A 23,722-nucleotide genomic window follows, 5' to 3' on the forward strand; every position below is an offset into this window, starting at 1 on the left:
GGGCCACATACACTCCCACACTGTGCCACATTCTACCACTCCTAAATTTTCCACTGTGCCACTAAATTTTAATGACGTTGAACAGCAATTTTTAAAAAAATCATTTTACAAAATCCTGTGTGGGGGGGAGCAAATTTTAAAGATTAGGGAATGGCATAACATTCTAGAAATTTTTAAATTAAAAAAATTCAAATTTTCTTGAATTTTATGCCATTTGTACTAGAAGTACTAGTGGCTGCGGCTGCCTTTTACCAGTTTAGGCACATGTGCCAGTCAGCTTTTTCTGGAGAGTTCAAACCCTTCCAAGTTTTATCTCTGGACCACTAATATTGACTACTGTAATGTGGTCTTTATAAAGAATGTTGTGATTCAGGTGTTTAAGAAGCATCATGCCAATAGTATACAACTTATAATGAGTGCCATTCACTGCTTGACTCAATGTAAAGAACAGGATTTTAATGCTGGAACCAGCTTTCTTGGAGGATTACCTAAGTTTGTATCTACCTAGCTGGGTATATAATTGCACCTTAGAGACCTTACCTGTAGGCTCACCTATAAGATCAGTTTTTCTACTAAACATGAAAATTAGAATCCATTTAGTGATGGCACATGGACTTAGGAATCAATTGACCACTGATTTCATGTGGCCCCATCACTGAATATTTTTAAACAAGGGGTTTAAAAACTTGTGTGTGAGTGTATTTGACATGCCTTGAGTTTTAACTGCTGCAGATAAAAGTTATGTTTGGTTTCTTTGTCCTACTGTTGAAATATTTTCTTTTAGCTAGCTTGTATTTTTGCTGTCATATATTGGGCATTGATAGCATATTATGAGCTGGTTCGATAACTCACTGAGTTAAGAATCTAGCTGTGAAGCCAGTGTTTGGGAGTTCTATTCTCCAGTGTGCCTGCTGGGAGATAAGTCAGCCTGTGTGGCCTTGGGCAAGCTGCATAGTCCCAGGATGTCCTTAGAAGAAGGGAATGGTAAACCACTTCTATTATTTTTTTTCTATAACTATAGAAAACCACTTCTGAGTACTCTCTACTTAGGAGACACTGAAAAGGGCCATCACACATCAGAATTGACTTGACAGCATGTTGTTGTTGTTCTTGTTCACTTTAACTTATTTTTAAATTTTACTGTGTCAAATGCATGTGTGGTCCTAAAAGGCAAGATGCACCTAATTATAAATAAACAAATAACTTTTTTTGTTAATTCTGAGCAACATATGGCGCCATAAAGCCAAGTTTTAATTAAAATCCTGCTTTTCCTTTTCCTTTTAAAATTATTTCTTGATCTCTGCAGGGATACCAAGAAAAGGCAATTGCTTAAAGACATCCAGGTACTGCTAGATTACATCGAAAGTCCACCTGGTTTGGCACTGTTATATCATGGTCAAATAGATGTCTCTGGGAGAAGCTCACAGCAGGACTTGAAGATAATAGCATTTTTCCATTGTTGCCTCTGGCATGAAAAGAGAAACTGTCCCTATTGTCCCAGGTGAGAGATGATGGGGAGGCAGTAGATGTGACCCCTTCTTGCCAGCCATGTTTGTCTGTTGCAGGGCATCGCTGTGTGTACCATGGAGCACCCTAAACTAGCCTTCTAGATTCAGGTGCCCATCCAGCTAGTTTCTTTATTACATGGCATGGAGTAGGATGAGGCAAGTACAGTCTTGTTCTTTCCCACAGGTGGCAAAAGGTCATGGGTCAACCTTAATATAACAATCATGACTAATAACTAGCTAACACATCTAATTCTAATCTACTTTTATATCCACCCAAGAGATTGGCTGTTGCTGTATCTTGTGGCAGTGAATTCTACAAGTTAATTATGCATTGCCTGATGAAGCACTTTCGTATACTGCCAATTAATTTCATTCAATGACCTAGAATTCTAGTACTATGAAATAAGGAAAAGGGAGGAGCGCAGGTTCTTCACAATGTGCATTCAGCTGATTCCTCCCAGTTTTCTTAAAGTGAGACAGTTCTTTTGGCTATTATATATTTGCCATTTTCACTTTGGAACAACTTGGGAAAATTCAAGTATAATCCATATCCAGCTGTGGAGAGATGTGTTGTAGGGCTGACAGCTGTTCAGTTCTTACAAGAAGATTGCTAGAGACTTGTGAATTAAACAGCTGAATTAAAAGCCAAATGTGTATTTAAACGTATTTTGAACAATGTGTGTATATATATCATCAGCCCTCATAATATCCTCTGGCTAGTAGTGAGTAGGACAAGATAATTGTATGCCAAATGGGAAGAAAATAGTTCATTTGGAAAACCTAGGGCTCCCAGCAGAAACAGAAGGCTTAAGATAGCCTCTGGGTTTTTAGATGGGACTGAATTATTTGCCAGCATGCCCCTTTATTCATCCCATCTGCTAATGAAAACTGAAGGAAGGACCACCTCTGTTGTCTTGGCTCCAAAGGGCTGCCTTAGATTAGATTCTTCTTCCCTATCTTGTCTTAGCCCGAGGCACAGTTCATATATGGGATCAGCACAGTAGTTGCTTCCTCCATTGCAATTTTGGATATCTGCTCCACACAGCAAAACATTCGTATGAAACAAAACAGCTATGCTCATAAGTAGTGTAGCTGCTGAAACTGATTGCTTCCACAAACTCCGTCAAAGGAGAGGTGAGTTCAGTGTGAATGCTACAACTGCATGGGAGCTGCTTTATAAAGTCTGCTTGCCCACAAAGATAGCGACCAAATAGGCTCTATTGAATGATGGAACAGACAAATAGTGCAAAAAGTTATTTTGTTTCACTGATCCCAAATCCCCATTTGTTTCACTTCTTTTCTCTTTTAATAGATGACATTCTGCTTTCAAATCAGAAGCCTCAAGACAACTTCCAGCATTGAGTACATAACAGATAATATAATTTAGGAGGTGCTATACATTTGGCCTAACAGAAACATTTTGTGTTCTGTCTACAGGGAAGAAACAACTATGCCTCAGCAATATGAATGTAAGAAAAGAGATTGAATTGTTGTCACTAGTGTAGTGATGGACCAAGTGGAGAAATACCTGATTCTAATATCTCAGGGAATGCACTTTAATGGTACTCCTTTGGTTGGTCCACAAGCCATCTATGATTGTTGTTGCAATAGTGAACCTCACTTTCCAATGGTTGCTAACATATTCCCATGGTTTGTATGCAACACCCTCTCTATTTTTGCAGGCCAGGGTGCATACAACCACTGATTTTGGCAGTGTGCTGCTGAAATTCAGTAGTGTCATAACAGTTATACAGAAACATGTTTAATTTTAAATAAGATGTGCAAGGAGCACCCCTTGTTTAAAAGCAGTATTTCCCCCCTAGAGGCCTCCATGAATGCAGCTCTCCTTTAAAACAAGGTACAGTGGGGTCTCTACTTAAGAACTTAATCCGTATTGGAAGGTGGTTCTCAAGTGGAAAAGTTCTTATGTAGAATCTGCATTTCCCATAGGAATGCATTGAAAACCATTTAATCCGTATCTGCTCTTTTCCGTCCATAGAAACTAATGGGAAGCTGCTATTCCGCCTTCTACCACTAGAGGGGGATTTTTTTCTTTTTTTCCCTTAGGTCAGGGAACAGTGTTAAAAGCACTTCTGACGAAGCTAATTTTGAAGCAATGGACTGAAAACCAATTAATCCGTTCTGGCTGTTTTTTTTTATGTAGAGGTGCGTTCGTACATTGAAGCATTAGTTCCCATAGGAACTAATGCAAAGCTGGTTAATACGTACTCTACCACTAGGGGGAGAACTTTTTTTTAACCTAAGATGACCTAAGGTTAAAAAAAGAGCAGGAAAGTTTTTTTTTTTCCTGTTCTTATCTGGATTTTTGTTCTCAAGTAGAAGCAAAATTTAGCAAATGGAGCTGTTCTTAAGTGGAATTGTTCTTAAGTAGGGACGTTCTTAAGTAGAGACCCCACTGTATATGCTCCCCGTGCATCTTGTTTTAAGTGGAAATCGTAAGTTTCTTCTTCGTGGTCTCTGAATGCACACAAATGGGTTGTTCTGCACCTGTGCAGGACCTCTGGGAAGTTTCTAGAGCTTAAAGACACATGATTAGTGGGATGTTCCCCCATGGAGCACATGCTCTGCCCACCTAAAGTCCCCTCAGTTCCTTTTAGCCACCACTTAGGTCAGACCTATCTTGAAGACTAGATCAATTTTTGATCGTGATTGCTATTTCTTTTTTGTGCCTTCTCGGGCTTTTTCACTTCTTTATTTAACGTTCCCTTGTGAGTTCCTTTTGTTCTAAAATTTTTCTCCCTGTCTCTCCCTCTGCTTTTGTTTACCTCTCCATTTCCCCCCTTCCCTATCTTCCCGCTCCTTTTATGCCCCCCCAGCCCATTTAAGTGGTGTGTGTTGTGCACGATAAAGATCTTGCTTTCAGACGGCCATGATCACTGTCTTTTTTGCTTAGGGTAGCAACATCAAACCCATTCCTGCCCAAAGTGTAAAAAACTCACCAAACCAGCCCTTAAGCTCCATCTCCAACATCTCTGCTCATTTCTCTTAGAGAAATTCCTTAATCCACCCACCACCTCAATGGAACCTACCTCGCCTCCTGTCCCTAGACAGGGCATGCCTAGGCCCATGTTGAGCCCAACCACTCCTTCTCCTAAACCAAGAGAGCAGTCTAAATCCTCCTTGAAGTTGAAGTTGGCATTGACATTGAAGACCTCCTCAACACAGTCTCAGGGCCAGTCGCCTAAGAAGAAAAAGGACAAGGGTGGATCAAAAGAGACTAAGAAAACATATAAGTCTACTCAACTTACTCAACCTCAGCCAAACTTTTCTTCACCAAATTTGGAAGAATCTTTCAGAGGGGTTCCCGACTCATTGTTGGAGGTGGAAGATCCACTCCTGCTACCTCCTGGCCAGGCTCTGGTTTCAGTGGTGAGCCTGTCACCTAGTATTGACCCTTCAGTGGCTGATGTTCTCTCCAACCCAGCCTCAGCCCATTCTAGCTCTGCATATTCAGGGTGGTCAGTTATGGTTCAGTTTTCTAACAGTCTTCTCTGCACTGGTCTCCTTCTCACAAACATGCATTGAAGAGGCGTCATCTCTCACCTGATTTTCAGGATCCTTCACATCGGGAGTTTTACTACCCCCAAGAGCCTTCTTGATACCATTCTCAGGCAGACAACCAAGATCCTTATTATGCTGAGTATGACCAGTACCAGCATCACAGAGATGATATCGACTCGCATAGCAGACAGTATTATTACGATGAACCAAAGAGACACCGTTATGCATTTGCTTATCCACCTGAGCCTTCTCCGTCTCCATCACCATCTCCGCCCCAACATCGACATTGAGTTCATACATCTAAACTTCAGTCCTCTCTTCCGGCTCCATTGCATGCCAAATCAGCTCTCAAGTGTACTTCTTCGCATCGAACAGAGCAACCTACCCCGCAAACACTCCCAAACATCTTTGGTACCAGTTTCTACTTCTCACTCGCACCTCCATACTTCATCTCCTCAGGTCACTACCACCTACAAGGGACCTCCCCTTCCTCCACAACACCGACAGAAAGTTGTCGACTCTTCTGGTTACCACATCCAAAACCTCGACATCTAGACCTCGACAACAGTCACCCTCTTCTGAGTCCGCTGTTTCCGAGGCTCACAATTCCCCCTCAGAAATTTCTCAGGATTTGCCCTCCAACCTTCCTACTCCCAATTCCCATGTAGTGGATAATCACCCTCCTTCACCTTCTGAAGACTTTACATCCTATTCTTAATTTATACTCTGCATGGCTAAATCCCTCAAGGTCAAACAGTCTCCACCTCCAAAACAAGACCTGGTATTTGATGACATCAACCAGGATAAAGCCCTACCACTCAGTCTGGCTTTCATACCAGCTATGCTTGATTTGGTAAAAGAGTCTTGGAATAAACCACCATGCTCCCTCCAAATACCCAGATGAGTGGCGAACCATTATAAAACTCATGGTTCAGATACGTCCTTTCTTGCAAAGCATCCAATAACCAATTCAATCATTGTCGAATCAAATCAATCCCAAGCTCACAATAAATCATTGGTGGCTCCAAAAAATAGAGAAGGCAGAAAGTTAGACATTCTGGGTTGGCATCTCTACTCTTTAACATCTTTTATCATGAGGGCCGCCAACTAACAGGCTGCTATGGGTGCCTACCACAGACAACTCTGGAATAAAGTCCTCCCAATATTACAATCTGCTCCTGAGAACTCCAAGACTAAAGCTCTTAATGTCCATTTAGAGGCCTCCACCCTGGCAAAACAACAATGAATAGCTGCTCGTCACACCACATATGCTGCTTCCAATGCTATGGCTACTGCAGTTATGCTTAGGTGGCATGCCTGGCTTTGTTCAGTGGGCATCACAGACAACACCATGTCTCATACAGAAGACCTCCCCTTTGATGGAGCAGGTCTATTCAATGAAAAGACTGATGAGGTAATGGACAGCCTCCACAAAATCAAGATTGGTTAATCGTATCGAACTCTTACCAATATGCCTTGAGAGACACTCGCTTCACTCTCTCCACGTTAGCAGACCTCAGGCTCAAGGTCAACTTCACCAAATCTTGACTAGACCCCTCTCAAGCCATGGACTATAGGTGCCCGCCTCGACTCATCTGTGGCCAGGGCATTTCTGCCCCAAGAGCAAATAATCAAGCTAAAATCTGCAATAGAGTCTTTTTGTACCCTCACCTCAGTTTCAGCACATCGGACCCAACATCTTCTCAGTCTCATGGCCTCAACTACATCAGTTATCCAACATGCCACACTCAAAATGAGATCCCGTCAAGCCTGGTACCTTTCCCTATTTGACCCAATGATCGACACCCCCCTCCAAACAGTTGACAGTTTCCATGGAATTAGCTCACCAACTTACCTAGTGGACCTTCCTCCTGCATCTTGCAGTCGGCCATCTGCTCCAGCTCACTATTCAGGTCACCACTGACCCCAGCCCCACAGGATGGGGTGCTCACTGTCAAGGCCACAGAATCCATACCCTGTGGACAAAAAGAGAACAAACCATCTTGAGCTACTTGCTATCATCAAGACCTTTCGTGCCTTCCATCTTCTCATCATTGGTCGCACCATTCAGTTGGCCACAGACAATATTATGTAAACAAGCCCTATATTATGTAAACAAGCAAGGGGGCACACACACTGTCTCTCTTCTATACCTCACAGTCCAGATCTGGGAGTGGTGTTACACCCACCACATCTTTCCTGTTGCGGTCCACGTTGCCACTCAAGACAACTTTCTAGTAGACTACCTCAGTCATCTCACTACTCAGACCCATGAATGGGTTTTGGACAATGCTATTTTTGCCCAATTCTGTCATTGTTGGGATGCTCCTACTCTCAATGTCTTTGCCACGCATGAGAACTCCAAATGTGTCCAATATTGTTCTAGAGCAGGGAGAGACATGAACTCCTTAGGAGATGCCTTCATGGTTGACTGGAGAACCGGTCTTCTATACCTATTACCTTCTATTCCTCTCATTCAAAGGACAGTGGTCATGCTCCGCCAGTTTCGCTCCAACGCCATCCTCATAGCCCCTTGACAGCCAGGGCAACCTTGGTTTACCCACCTGAAACTGATGTCGACAGACCTCTTTCACCTCCCTCGCCTCCCACACCTGCTAATTCAAGACAAAGGCAGGATTTACCACCCAGACCTGGAGTTCCTCAACCTCATTGTGTGGAGAATTCACCTTCCATAGCAGCTGTTCTCAACAGGGCTAGAAAGCCTTCCACTCAACTTCTCTGCCCCTATAAATGAAAGACATTTTCCACTTTTGCTGCTTCTAAGGGACTCTCAACAACATTTGCCTCCCTTGAGACCCTCCTTACATTCCTTCTCCATCTTTTTTATCTTGGTCTGTCACATTCCACCTTGAAGGTGCACGTTTCTGCTATTGTAGCACATCAACCACCAGACTCTGATTCTGCTCGGCTTTTCTCTCACCCTACCTTGAAGACATTTCTTAAAGGCCTCCAAAACATCCATCTTCCTCAATGTCCACCACTTCCTCAATGGTCTCTACAAACGGTCCTCAATGCTCTTACTTGCCCTCCCTTTGAACCACTTGCCACTACCAAGTTCCAACTTATTTCCCTCAAAACGTTGTTCCTCGTCACCATCATATCAGCCAGGCGAGCTAGCTAGTTAGCAGATCTCAGAGCAGACTCACCATATCTCCAGTTTCACCCTAACAAGGTTACCCTCTACCTGGACATCTCCTTTCTACCTAAGGCTCTGTCAGAATTCCATCTCAACAAACCTTTGGTCCTCCTTTCTCTTTTTCCATCTCCAACATCAGATCTTGAGCACATGCTCCACACTCTAGATGTTAGACACTCTTTCGCTTTTTATGTTGACAGAACAAAATCTTTTAGGAAATCTTCATAACTCTTTATCTGCTATCACAGTCCTCACAAGGCCTCTCCAACTTCCTCACAGACTTTATCAAGGTGGATAGTCCAGGCAATCACCTTGGCCTATGAATTGGCGGGGAAACCTCCATCAGACACCATTAAGGCCCATTCCACCAGGGCTGTTTCTACCTCTATCACCTTTCTTCGTGGTATGGATGTCTCCAACATCTGTCAAGTGGCTACATGGTCTATACCCTCAACATTTGTGACTCACTATCATCTGGATGTCAGAGTAAAGAATGAAGCTGGCTTTGGCAGAGCTGTTTTTACCTCCTTCTTAACGTGACCTTCCACCAACCGGTAAGTGAGCTTGCTAGTCACCCATTTGTGTGCATTCACAGAGACCATGAAGAAGAAAGAAGGGTTACTTACCTGTAACCATGGTTCTTCGAGTGGTCCTCTGTGAATCCACACATCCTGCCCATCCTCCCCTCTGTCCGTCATATTGTTGTCTCTATTTACTTTACTGACAGTGGTGGACTTTTTGGGAACTGAGGGGACTTCAGGCGGGCAGAGCATGCACTCCACGGGGGAACATCCCACTAATCACATGTCTTTAAGCTCTAGAAACTTCTGAGACGTTCTGTGCAGGTGCAGAATAACTCATTTGTGTGGATTCACAGAGGACCACTCAAAGAACCCCTCTTTTTCACAAACACTAGTGGAATGTGGTTACCACCTCTCCTGCATTTGGCTTAGCATAGTGAGTCACAGCTAGAGTAGACCTATTGAATCAGTGGGAATTTAGTGAGACAACTTCTATGTTAAGTTCCATTAATTAAATGGACATTATTCCAGTGCATCGAACAACCGGATTTCAGCCATTATGTTTAAGAAAATGTTAAACAAATGGATAATTTAGACATACTGTTCTTTAGTCACTACAAGCTGTGTGACTTTCCTTTTTGAGTAGCATAGTAAAAGTTGATCTCAGTCACAAATTAAGAATGATTCCTTTTCTGTACATTTGTCTGGAAACAGGATCACCTTTTCTCTTATTGAGAGTAATCTTTTCTTTAATGGCTTCACGACTGTGTCATAAGGCACAGTTTGAAATGTTGTGTCTAACATCTTGTCTCTGACATAACTTAAATATACATTTACCTCAGTCATTGTGAGGGTAATTGGAGTCACAATAGCTGCCTCCCCGATTTCTTTCTCCAACTCAGGATGTTAAGCAATGTCACACTCAACCACTCTAAAAAGACCAATTAAGCAGCTGTATGCTTGCTATGACCCAGTATATCATGGCAGACCATGATTGCTCTGCATGGTAAGCTGGGCCACTTGTGCTGACACTTTCAAGAGGCAAAATGCTGAATCCAATTCTCACCTTTCCTTATTTGTGTTCAGTGGAACTCCTCATAGGAAAGAAACCAGCCACATTAGAAATCAATGTATCCAGCATCAAAGCAAATACAGTACATCTTGCAAATGGGGTATTTATGCATCTGTGCTGGCTCGGCAGCTGCACTCACATTTAGGTGAGTGAAATGTGGAGGCTCAGGAGTGACACCAGAGCTATCTAGTCTTGTTTCATGTGACTACCCACTCTTTCCTCACTTTCTCATTTCCAGCTTACAGAGGAGAAAGAAACAGCAGGCCAAACATAAATGGTTTTCCTCCATATGCAAATTGAGGCTCAAGCCCTTGGCAAGCATAAAAAGAAACGAATAATTTGCAAAATCTACTGAGGATTCAGATTTGTTAAATGGCTCCATAATTTTCAGCAGCCTTGCGACAATGAGGTCTGATTCACACTGACATTCATGCTTCAACATGGTGCAGCTTGCCAATTATTTTATACTAAGTTGACTGTGAATCCCAGAATTTTGCTTTATGCTACTTTAGCTCTCTTGAGGAAAATATACTGCCCCAACAATTTAAATATTGCGTGTCAAGGAACTTAATTGCCCCCATCTGATTCCTTGGATGAACACCATCAAAGCTGGTAAATCAATAACCTCTCATTGCTCTTAATACATTAAAAAAGGCACTAATTGTTCTGCTGCAAATATGTCATGTTTCCACACACCATTTCGAGTGCACCAAATGCAAATGTTGGGGCAGATTCAAAGGAGGACAAAGGTTTATGTGCTTTTAATAGCTGAGAGCAAAGGAGTTTTACTACATGTCCTTTGTTATGTAGGCTTAGATCCAGACGCTATCTAGACTGGTATACAGATCCGTATATGGATTGCAGTTGGTACTTTTTGATTCAAACCAAATGACCAAACATGGTGTCCACATGTTTCTACTTAGATTGACCCATCCTGCCCCTTTAAATGCTGTATGCCTTTGCCCAAATGGCACCATCTCAAAACTCATGCCTATATCTGAGGTTGCAGTTCAACCTGTGAATAAGGACTTCTCCTCCTCCTGGATTAGCTCCATCATTAATTTTGGCAAACAACCAGTGTTCCCTTTTATACTGCTGGTCAAGCACTGTCACAGCTAAAGACTGACTGTACAGAGCCCCATTTAAATGAGTAAGAACCATTCTCGTGAAACATACAGCCTTTATTACTTTGGGGACACTATGTAAACATTGTGTCCAAACACTTCACAAAGTCATAATGCTATCAAGCTTGTGCACCCCCCCCTTATACTCAAAATAAGGAGATATGCTGCTTTGTGACTGCTATCTCTTAAAGCAAAATAAACAAACCGCTTGAAGTCCAAAAAGTCTGGCATGCCAAAGGTTCTCCATCTTTAGTCTAGCAAAAACTTTGTCATGATTCATTTGTCATAATTCGTTTGTCAAAAGCATCTTACTTAGTTTTGCAATGCATGACTGGCAATACTGCCTAGTTGCGGAAAATTCAACAGCTACATGATCCAAAATGCTATTATATTTTCAAGCTGGCGTTGGCTCCAGCCATAGAGATAGGATCTGTAAAGGGGCAGTCTTCTCCAAGGTGAAACAGAAATCTAAACCTGAGCCGAATTGATATACAGGGGAGACATTAACCAGAGTCAAGAGAGCAAGTGAAAGAATAGTTAAGCTGCCAACTAGGGTAAGTCCATAAAGCAAGGTTTTAGCAAGTTGACAATACCGTCACGAATCAGGTAGAGATGTGGTCAGAAAAGAGTCCAGTCAGGTTAATAGGAGTTCTAACGACCAGGGAAGCAAGGAATGGCGGGAAACGAGAGCAAGGATCACAGCAGGCCAGCCCAGAAGATTGTTTGGAAGCTATGCGTGAAGTTACATGCCAGATTAGATATGATAAAGCAAACTAGAATTTCTGCATCTCTTTCATGCTGCATTATTATTCATTCCTTCTTTAAGGAATTCTGGTTAGTTTATTATGCTCATATTTTTTCTTTGTTTTTATGTGTATTAGAAATGGTCACTCATACTGAGACTGTTGGCCTTCACTGTGCATTGTTTGCTATAATCTGAGCTGTGCTGAATGTCCTCTAAGATCTTGTGGGATGTCCCCAAACCGAATTAAATGGAGCTGCCAAGACTACTCACATCCACCACCCAGACATCATAGGTCTAGTTTTGCTACTATTCAGTGGCCTTTTGATATTCTCACTCTTTCTGCAGAGGCATTGCCATCCATCTCCTCTTTTACTTTCAAAGTGCTCAGACGCATTCGCAAATACTGCTGATGAAAACATGTGGCTGGGGTAGCCAGGCAACCAATACTGGAACCCTAATCTACGAGACACTTTCACCGCTTGGGAGCCCCAGCCCTGCTTCTAGAAAACCAACTTGCTGCTGTGGTGAGAAGTGTCCTTGCCCATCTTTTGGTGAGGCCCAAGGTGTAACCTTTTCCTAGGGAAAGCAGGTTTGCCAACAAATAAAGCTTTAAACAGTCTGTGGGCAGGCATCTGAAAGACTGTTCCTTGTACGTGCCTGCCAGAACTTTGAAATCATCCTGAGAGGCTAGCTTGGTGGGTACCTCACAGAAGGATTTCTAGTAGCAGTACTTCAGTTGTGGAGCTACTTCCTAAGGGATGTTAGAATGGTCTATCTCACATGAGCTTCTCACTAAAACTAGTGGAACTATGGGACCTTTTGACTGGGGGAGGGCATCTTAGCAGAAGATGTATGTGAAGCCTCTTTGTCATGGTACAAAAATGTCCCCCTGACCATTGGTCATTAAGATATTTTTTTAATGGTTCATAGACAAGAATTCCTAAAAATTTGTTTTAAATTGTTTTAACCTGTTTTAAATCATTTCAACTTGTTCTCAGTTATTTGCTAAGGCTTTCACAGCCGGGATCTAATGGTTGTTGTGGGTTTTTCAGGTTCTTTGGCCATGTTCTGAAGGCTGTTCTTCCTAGGACAAAAGCTGAACCCACAGCTATAAATACTCAACTCCCAAACAAACTGCACCAGAGCACAGTGTGCTACTCCTGTCCCCTGAAGATGCCGGCCACAGAGACTGGCGAAACGTTAGGAAGAACAACCTTCAGAACACAGCCAAAGAACCCGAAAAACCCATAACAACCATATTCTCAGTTACCTTGGAAAGCCAGATAGGGAAAAAGTCAGTAAATGATGATACTGGTGGTTGTTCTGGGTTTTTCGGGCTCTTTGGCTGTGTTCTGAAGGTTGTTCTTCCTGACGTTTTGCCAGTCTCTGTGGCCGGCATCTTCAGAGGACAGTAACCAGAGAATCAGATGGGGGCAATCAGATGATACTGATGCTGATGATGACTATGAAGAATTGCATTAGATCTGAGCACTGTGATGTCATTGGGGAAAAAAAAGTGTCACCACAGGTAGGAATGTGGAAATACCTTCTCAGTCTCAATACTGATTGACATTCTGTTCAGCCCCTGTGATAATTCTTACCTCCACAGCAAGACACCAAGCTTTTTTTCCCTACTCTGCCTTGTACAAGTTATGCAAAATCTAGCTGCTTTTCTCTTTCTGAAGTTAAGCACACATGCACTGATGTGCACGCGCACAGAATATGTACAAATGTGCAGGCTGACTTCTGAAAAACAGGCAAACAGTCTGTTCAGTTTTTCTGCTTTTTAATTAGCGTAGTCCATGGAACAAGACAGCAGCTAAATTTTGTGCATTTAGAGAAATGCACAAATTATCCTTAACCTAACCACTACAGCAAAATCCTTACTGTTTCACAGGCAAGAAAAATCTTTGCACTTTCTCATTTGGCATTTGAGAATGAGATGACCGAGGAGTCCTATCCCTCATGGCTGCTAATAGGATTAAACACTAGGATAGGTGACAGCTGATTCAAAGGACCATGAAGGCAATGGAGAAAAGGGAAAATGACTTGAGGATTAAACACAACTAAAACACTAATGTATTCCAAAAAAATCTCTGAAAATGAGAAGTACATCTCAGCATGAAAATAATGGAATATGAATTACATTGTTTTGGTTCAGAGTTTGAGACATCTTCATGGGAAACCTTTCCCTATCTATAATAGCCATTGGAGGCACACCTGGTTGTGCTATGAAAGAGGGCTTTTTGAATGGCTGCTTCTGGACTTGCAAGACAGCCGAGGTTGGCTCCTTCTCTGTTTTCCTTTCACTGGCAGATAGCCTTTTTTCCTAAGGGAAGCCTATGGAAGACAAGCTGGACTGCTGATGGAGACAGCTTAATAAGTTCTACACATCTTCCAGTGTTGGGTTCTTAACTGCATTTTCAATTTATATGTTTTTCTGTTACATTTTAAATCAAGATTTTATTTTTTAATCAAGATTTTATCATCGTTAGCCAGCTGCCATGAGTACCTTTTCCAGCAGAAATTCATGTAATAAATTAAATAAATGGACTATACGAACAGATGAGGAGCAGAAAAAGCCCTTCACCTATCTTAACATTTAAAGACCACAACATACCTTACAGATAACCCATTGTTAGAAGATAGAATTTCTTAATTAATGAAAACATCTTTTCAAAACCTTCCATAGTTTTCAAATTAGTCTGAGTTATTTTAGGATTAGAAGAGGCTTTCACTTGTAACAGTGATTACTCAGGCGCAAAGATCTGCCAAAATAACATTCTGGAACACAAACAGATTTCAATATTTTTAATTACATGTTCGCTGTAATATATAGTTTGAACCTAAGAAAGTCTGTGACCACCAGCCACAGGCTCCATAAAGTGACTCTTGTCACTACTGGATTTTGACTTCAGTAAGGTGGGGAAACATGGTACAAGGATTAAATGAGCTCATAGCGCACCCCATCCCAACAGTCTACAGGGAGGCTGAGTTAGTTTCACTAGCCCTGCTCCTCAGTCCAATCCTTAACTGAGCCTGGGTTCTGGTCACTGGGCCTGTTGAGTCCACAGTCTGTGGCTGAGGTCTAGTTTTCCATGCTGATCCCAGAAGCTGAACCCTTTAAGGAGGGCCTGTAGTGTTGGGCAGCTCCCATATCCCTGACCACTGCAACTCTGTGGTGGGTGCTTTTTCTGGTACATCCTCGATCAGTTCTCCTCTCTGGGTTGGGGCTTGAATGCCCAAGGGTTGGGTTTGGTGGTGGACTAAAAAGCAGTATGCCCCTTCCACACCCTCATCCCTTGGCTGACAGTGCCTTGACCCATCACCCAATCTGGGGATTCTCAACCATCAAGGGGTAGTCCTCACCAAGGGCACAGAATATGGGGTCCGGCTCTCCTGCTGCCTCTCCCCAGGCCTCTTTGACCAACTTGGTCAAAATCAAAGTGTTCCCCTCCTCCTCCTCCTCCTCCTCCTCTGAGCTGGAGTCCCGTCCAGCCTTCTGGCCCGTCATCCAGTTGTGACTCATCCACCTCCAACTCCTTCCTCCTACTTGGAACTCCAACCTGCTACAACCAGCACATCTTTGATTTAGGATTGCATTGGAAGTATACAGCAAAATCTGTGTTTTTTTTTCCCTGCTTCATCTAGTATGATTTAAGATCATGCTTATAAACCTTGTGACACTAACAGGATTTCCATTTAGATATGTATTTGAATGCTTTGCTGAATCAGGACCTTTGCCTTGAATTTAGAAACAATGTGTTTCCATTTCAGTTTGGAAGAATACTTAAAAAGTGCCCCTGGATGAATCAGGAAAGCAGGCAGATTGGAAACATGTATTAAAAATGCAAGTTTAATTGCATGCAGTGCTGATTATAGCACTTCCTGGAAGGATGTGAGATATGTCACCTGAACTGGGCAATGCAAATCCTTTAATTGTCAGTTTGGAGAGCATCACAACATATCTGCAATTATCTTGTAGAATATGATTTTTTTTTATATGTCTCTTTGTTTGACACATCATCTCCACAAATTAACAACTTTCATATTTGCAATACTATGTCATGTCTTCCTAATGTTTCTTTTTGAATAAAAGCAACTTGCTCAGAAAAAAACACCCTTTTTGTCACCTGTTTTCTTTGCATAATCTCAGTCGTTACTCATCACAATCCTCCAGGATTTCAGCTATAGAACTCTTGCTTATAACTTGAAAAATTGTTCATAGCCGAGTGAATTTTTCATCAGTAGGAAAGAGTGCTTTATCTAGCAGTGGTCGGAGCTGTGTCTAATTCGCCACTGTTTTCCCTTCTAACACCATAGCTTCACTATTGCCTTGTGAGTTTTGGCAAAACTTAGTCCTCAGTGTCAACCTGAATATCCTAGCATACCATTATATAGCTCTTGTCACAGAGGAAACTTCAAAAAGACCAGATTCTTCACTCCAATAGGCAAGAGTTGGTCAGGAGCACGTACTTTCTAACCAGCCCCCCACCCCACCCCACAAGCTTCCAGGTGACACTTGGTTGCTGATTAAAACAACTTGGAGGCCACCACCTCACAGCTCCTTACCCTTGATGAGCCAAGTGAGAAGACAGGAAAAGTTATTTTTGAACTACAACTCCCAGAATCTTGGGTATTCCTGCTGTGACAAAGTAATTTTTTCAGGCTTTTGTCAAAAGGCTCTTAATTTTTCAGGTTCATCAAGAATCATTCCTTCTCTGTGGAGAATTAACAAGAAGGCTGCTGTCTTCATCTGTTGCAGCAAAAACTGTGATATCTTTAAATCTAAGGAGTTATTGTTTTGTTTTAAATAAGCTCCTGTGAACAATGGCCTACTTCTTCATGCATCTGATGAGGTGGTTTATGGTCTGCAAAATCTTATGACAAACAAAACTTGGTAGTTTTAAAGGTGCTGCAAGGCATTTGTTATTTCTGAGGAGAATAAAATTTATAAATCATTTTCAGTTTTTAAACTGTTAAGTCAGCTTGACAGTCCGTAAAGGTAACTGGTAGGTAGGTAGGTAGGTAGGTAGGTAGGTAGGTAGGTAGGTAGGTAGGTAGGTAGGTAGGTAGGTAGGTAGGTAGGTAGGTAGGTAGGTAGGTAGGTAGGTAGGTAGGTAGGTGATAGATAGATAGATAGATAGATAGATAGATAGATAGATAGATAGATAGATAGATAGATAGATAGATAGATAGATAGATAGATAGATAGATAGATAGATAGATAGATAGATAGATAGATAGATAGATAGATAGATAGATAGATAGATAGATAGATGAACACATCTAGACTTGACTCATGGCTCAGAACCCACCCGCCCCATCCCATTTTTCGGAGGAGGGGAGCTTATTTTTAGGGACTTGGGGCTTGGGGCTTGGGACTCAGGATTTGGTATACAAAACAATCTGGATCTGAGGCAAAGGAGGCCACACCTGAAGTGGTCTAAGACAAAGCAATTAACTTTCTGAGGTACAAAGTGAATTCCAAACCAAACATTGTCCTTTACAGTCACTGCTGCTGAGTCTTCCTGCTCAACTGTGAAGCCTGTTTATTTTGTATCTACAGCCTTATTTTGTCATTCTGCAATACAGTAGTCTGAAAACACGGAGGCTGATGTATCTGAGGAAGATCTCCATACAAACCAGACTCCTGGGGGTTTGTGTGTGTGTAAGTTTTGCTTCATGTACAGAACCTACATGGATAGAGGAGCCTCCTTATATGCAGACTGTCACTTTTGTATGGTGACAGTGATGATGGAAGGGCTCCTTGTGTGTGCTCTCCATGTCATTCTAAAAAGGCTAAATAGGGCTAACTTGTAGCTCTGCTTTTAATACCATTCTACCCAATAGGTTGTTTTCTAAAATGATCAGCCAGGGATTACCTCAGAAGATTTGTGTGTGTGTAAAGGGCTTTCTGATAGATAGGCCACAGTCAGTAAGGATGGGATCTCACCATTCTTCTACCTTGGTGCTAAGTACAGGAGCTACCCAGGGCTGTGTGCTAAGTCCCTTCCTCTATTCCCTGTACACACAATTGCACCCCACTGTATAACACCAATGCAATTACTACATTTGCAGACAATACAACGGTGGTGGGGCTCATCAATAAAAACCATGAGTCTGCTTACAGAAAGGAAGTACAAGGGTTGAAACTCTGGTGTAAAGAAAATAACCTTACACTTAACATAAAAAAAAACCTAAAGAACTCATAATTGATTTTAGGAGGAAGAGAAATGTACATTTACCTCTGTACATAAATGGTGAGGAAGTGGAGAGGGTTGGTAGTTTTAAATTTCTGGGCACTTACATCTCAGAGAACCTCTTACGTACTATAAATGCCAACATGCTAGTGAAGAAGGCACAGAAGAGGCTGTATTTCCTGAGAATGCTCGGGAAGTTAAATTTATCTCAGCATTTACTTCTGTCCTACTATTGTAGCACCATTGAGAGTGTCCTAACGTATAGCATTCTTGTATGGTTTCGGAGTAGCTCTGTAGCAGACAAAAAAGCTCTACAGAGAACCATCAAAATTGCCTAGAATATCATCGGGCTCCAGTTATCAACCCTAGATGACATCTTCACATTCCGCTGTCTGAGGAAGTCACATAACATCCTGAGAGACTCTTACCATCCTGCTTACAACTTTTTTGAACTGTTGGCAGAACATATAAAACAAATAAGACTCAGACCACACGTTTTCTGAATACTGTAGTTTTTATCCCAGAGCTATAATTGCACTTAATAATGAACTTAAAGACCACCAGTAATGAACAGTTGGAGAGTGTTACTTAGCCTGCGGTGTAGATGTTTGTATTTTTAGTGGGGTATTTTTAGTGGGTGGAGAGTGTTTGGGGATTTTTTTTAAAAAAAATATGTGTGCATGTGGGTCTGGTCTCTGGGTATCTGTGTGAATTTTGTTGTATGTGTATACTATGTATAGACTTAGAATGACAATAAATTTATTTGTATTTGTAGATTTAATGCAAAATATAAGAGTAATAACCACCAACATATTTAGTCTAACACACTAACAAAAGTATATTGCCTGAGAAACATCTGCCCAACTAAAAATGATAATACATATAATGGCCATACAGTTCTTCTGTCCTTCTTTAGACACTGTGAGCTCATGTGCAGCAAAACAGTTTCTGGGAAAAGGAAACAGAAGTATTTCCATAAAAATAACTGAGAATTTTGCATTCATTTATAGTGCTAGTAGTACTTTGCTTTGTACAGGATATTATCAGGAAAATTGGTCTCTCTTTTAACATTGCTGTGTCACACTGACATTTAGAAAGAAATTAAGTGCAGATGCTGAAGAAATAATCTGGATGAGAAGTATTTTTCTTGATATGCAAAACTGAATTGATAAGACATTGAATAGGCACATAAATTACTTCTGCTGGAAAGATCTCACATTTCCACAGAGGTGGCAAAGAAAGAACATCAACATATAGAGAAATGCAATATGTGAGCATGAAATTTCATTATTAATCATCCATCTTCATGGTATTATAAAAGGTTCAAGTATATTTACATCTTGCTGTGTTTTAAAAATAATTTTCACAAAGGTTTTTAAATTAAGCTTAGAAAAAGATTGTCATTATATAGTAATTTTATTTTAAAAGTTCTGCAGTGTAGTGGTTAAGAGTGTTGGATTAGAACTCTGGAGCCCTTGCTTACATTCAGGCTCAGCCATGAAGCTCACTAGCGGCCCGTTCTGAGTGGCTTAAACTAGCTTTTTGCTTCAGTTATATACTCAACCTCAAAAGATAGTACACGATTCCTAAGGAAAAGAATTATTGAGCTTATTGGAAGAATGGCAGTATGTGTGACAAACAAAAGATATATTCAGCCATTATCTTTACAGAGATTAAGGATCATAACTTATGATTTGAAAATGTTTTGGCATAGAAATACCTTTGATTGCCTTGACAGATTGAAATTATTTGGTTGCCCAACATTAAGCAAGAGACAGGAGCACATGTGACTCCTTCTTACACACTCTTTTATACCATCAATCATGGCATCCTTGAGAAACTATATGGGTCTTCCTGTTCCAGCTTGGGTGGCAAATTTGAGAAAGTAGTTCTTGGAATGGGTGTGTGGCCTTGCTCTACCTGGGCCATCCTCCATCATGTCTTGTTCTTGTATTATCTGAATGAAACCATTGGCAAAGAACATCCAGAGGTATGGGATGAGATGTTGGTGTTGTGATGCAGAGTCAAGCAGAAGTCCTGAAGAGTGATTGGAATAAGAAACAGACTGGTTGAAGCATACTTCAGATGAAGTGGAGGTTCTGTTGGTTGATAGCTTTCCTAACCACGAAGCTGGGTTCAGCCTAATTTAGATCTTTCATTGTCTTAGGTGCAAAAGTTACAATCCCTCCTAAAATACTTCCGTTAGTGCTGTTTAAGCATGGGTAGCGAACAGTACCATGTGGTGATAGACACTGGAGGGAGGGAGAAGGGACAGTCTCCAGGATGACTCCTGAATGCCACACCAGCTCTCTATGTTACACAACCTGTTCTGAGATGCCTAAACTAGCTTGTTACTTCAGGTATACTGGAGAGCATTCTCTCATTAGTCATGTTGACTGAAGTTTCAAGTGCTAATCAAATTGGTTTCCTTAGATGGAAAGAGCTAATACCATTTTGTCCACCACTTCAAGGAATAAAATAGGACTTCTTTAGTTAGTACAACATGTGGTAGGTGATGCAGTAGACAGAAAATATATTTATCAGTTAGTATTTTAGTCAGTTAGTCTGCTGGAGCTGGGATTTAGGCACCTAAAGGAATGCCTTCTGCCACATTATTTTACTGAAAGATTGAACTCATCACCTGAAACTCAATTTTGGATCCCTTCATGATCTGAAGACTGATGAACAATCATGACTGAAAATACCTGATGATCATATTTTCAGTCACGACACCTAATTTACGAGAGAGGTTAATCTGCAACAATTCTGATGTCATTCTGGACCCAGGCAAAAATATTATTTACAAACATGGTATTAATTTATTTGCATCATTTCCCCCCTCAGCTTGATGAATGTTTTTGTCCTGATTTTTCTTTAACTCCCATTTTCTCCTCCTTGAAATTGCTATCTGAACTGATCAAGCTCAAACTCAGCTCTTGAGGAGAAGTTTGACTGCATTACCTCAGTCAACCAGTGTGCCATGGGGCTCTCTGGTGGTTACAGTGTTCTGAGTTGTTTATAGAGATGAAACAGACAACTCTGCACTGGAGACAGAGATAATGTGTTTGAACCTGTCAGGTCTGTTGTCCCTTTAAGGGAGGCCTCAGACAGCTTCTACTGTTACTGCAGCATTGTGCCTCGAGGATCCTGAGGAGGTGACAAAGGCCAAGAAGCATTTAAGACAGGCTGGATTTCAGATATTGATTTGAACTAACCAGCCAATTCTTTGGCTGCAGGCTTCTAGTTAATGCTTAATCCTTTCCACTGCAATACAGGATGTGGGTTTAGGACAAAATGTGTGTCTTCTGTTTATTAGCCTCTGATGAAAACTTCCCTTTCCACTCACTCCCCCCACCACCTCCCATCCCCAAGAGACACATAGTTAAACTTTGCGGTTTAAAAAGAAAAACTCATTTCAGTCTTGATTTTGGAAACGTTCACTTAACAACATTTTCTCATTTAACTGGATGGGGGTAGGCTTGGGAATAAAGTCAGTCTGCCTAAATGAGCAATTCAGAGCCATGGTCTTTCATGTGTGAAAGGCATCTCCATAGGGAGGTGTGGGCAGTTGATGGGGCTGGGGACTAAGAGCCTCTCTGAATGCTTCCTTGAGCCATTGTGTGAGCACGCACAGAAGTGTGTGCTTTTCCTTTCTTCTTTTTTGTCATGTGGAAGTCAAGAAGGGCAAGAAGAGAGGGTCCAGACTGAGGAGTGGGATGGATTCTGGATTTCTCATAGTGCCTGAACCAGGATTTTGTGTATATCAAAACTGCACATGTGATGGAGAATGTGATCAGAAAAACGTTTAAAGCCTAAAGTCCTGAGAAATGTATTCACGGTTCTGTAAAGTATGTCTTTGTATACTTAATAAAAATGTGGAAGGTACTTTCAGCAGATCACCAGAACAGGAGATAGTCATCACTTTTCACATTAATCCATAGAGTCCATTAATGGGTGATGACTCTGTAAGAAATATAAAGTTTCTCATAAGGCAAATATTTCATATCTAGTCAGAAATAGATTTCTGTTGACTTTCAGAACTATAGTCTATTTCACATTTCAGTGATCCGCTTAACAAAGTCCTTGTCTGTAATAACTTTGTGACAGACCTTTTTATTATGGGCTTCAATAGCATGTTTTCAGGCTGATCTCTGAACACTTTCTTTTTCTGTCACCACTTTCCCTTTATATTTCATTTTTATTGAACCATATTTTTTTACGAATAAGCACTACATTGACTGCTACTACTATTGCTATCGCTATCACCCCATTTTGACTTCCTCCTTTTTCTCTTACAATTACAATCTTCAGCAGAATGTAGAAATAGTAGAAGCATAGAACTGTTTCAAACATGGTGGTGTAAAAGACGCACAGAGATGATCATTCAACAAACATGCTCAATATATACTGTATGAAGTACTGTTATAAGGGTCCACAGTCCTCATTTGTTGCCCACAGATTTTGTTTTTTGGTTTTTCTGTCTGAGTCTTTTGCGATCCTTGAAGAATATGGTGGCTATCTAATTTTACATTGTTTCTGCTGCTCCCCAGTGTGATATGTCATAATATAATCCACTTTCCATTAACTCATAGGATAAATCCATTCAACACAATCATGGCAGTCATGCACACCGGTCTAGTTGCTGAGCTTGAAAATGAGCCCAGGTCTTGAGAGGTAGGGCATTGTTGAGGGGAAGATTGGATGTACCCGTGTCTTGCTCTTGGGACATACTAATCCCTACCTGCCTGGAAAGACCCCAAGAGGGATCTGAAGACGTCTTTCAGGAGAGGAAGATGTTGAGCAAGCAGTGGCAGCAATTTGACTCTGGGTGATAGGTGAGAACTGAGATATCCAGCTCAAAAGCAAACATTGCAAACACCTGCTGGGAAAGGGCCATCTTGGCACAAAGCCTGGAACGCCCCAAGGCAGAATGTGAGTGAGAACGAAACATCCTTAAAATATACTGCAATCAAAATTGATAAAAGAGGACCAGAAACAGTAAGCTAAAACAGTTATCGGATTTATGGGCATATTGAGATTAACAACAACCCAAAAGCGAAGAAAGGGAGGAGGGCAGAGGCACATGAATATTGGATGAAACTACAGAGACAGCTTGAAGCGGGCCCTCTGCTTCCCTAGCTACAAAAGGGGAAGGGAGGTGATTTCTTAAAACAACCTATAAAGAAATAGAACACTCCCTGTCTCTATAATAATCTAGGAGAAAGTTTTCAACAAGAGAATTTTTTTCCTGTTCTACATATCCTCCAACCACCTCCATCACACATTCCCCGCCTCCATCCTACCTTGAGTGCCGGACTATGTTGAACTATAATCAGAGCCAGGGAAGAAAGGGGAAATGATTCAAGGCCAGAAGAAAAAGGCATCTCTGTGAATTATTGCTGAAGGAGTAATAGGACAGAAAATTGTATTTTAATTGGATGTTAATTGTTGTAAGCCGCCCAGAGACCTTTGGGTAGAGTGGGCGACATACAAGTTAAATAAATAAATAAATAAATAAATAAATAAATAAATAAATAAATAAATAAATAAATAAATAAATAAATAAATAAATAAATAAATAAATAAATAAACGCACGCACGCACGCATGCATGCATACATACATACATACATACATACATACATACATACATACATACATACATACATACATACATACATAAAAACTACTGATAACAGACATTGCTGAGATGAGGCCCTGGAAATGTAACTAATTCATTAAGTTTGGGGAATTTGTGGACTATTTTACTTTGACTGTGGGAGGTGGAAGAATCAGAGGGAAGGAAGAGATAACACACTGAGGAAGAAAGGAGTATAAACATGGGACAAAGAGGAAAACAATTAAAAGAAA

The 23,722-nt window shown here is 41.2% G+C and overlaps 1 long non-coding RNA gene across 1 annotated transcript in view; it reads left to right on the forward strand.

The window, feature by feature from the left end:
* Positions 1-4,790, forward strand: part of LOC144586512 (uncharacterized) — a 12,253-nt gene extending 7,463 nt beyond the window's left edge. The window contains exon 3 of the long non-coding RNA XR_013541377.1: positions 1,307-4,790. This is a non-coding gene — a long non-coding RNA (uncharacterized LOC144586512). The remainder of the gene's footprint in view (positions 1-1,306) is intronic.
* Positions 4,791-23,722: the final 18,932 nt, after the last annotated feature.

The sequence above is a fragment of the Pogona vitticeps genome, chromosome 2 (genome assembly GCF_051106095.1).
Source record: "Pogona vitticeps strain Pit_001003342236 chromosome 2, PviZW2.1, whole genome shotgun sequence".
Classification (NCBI taxonomy): domain Eukaryota; kingdom Metazoa; phylum Chordata; class Lepidosauria; order Squamata; family Agamidae; genus Pogona; species Pogona vitticeps.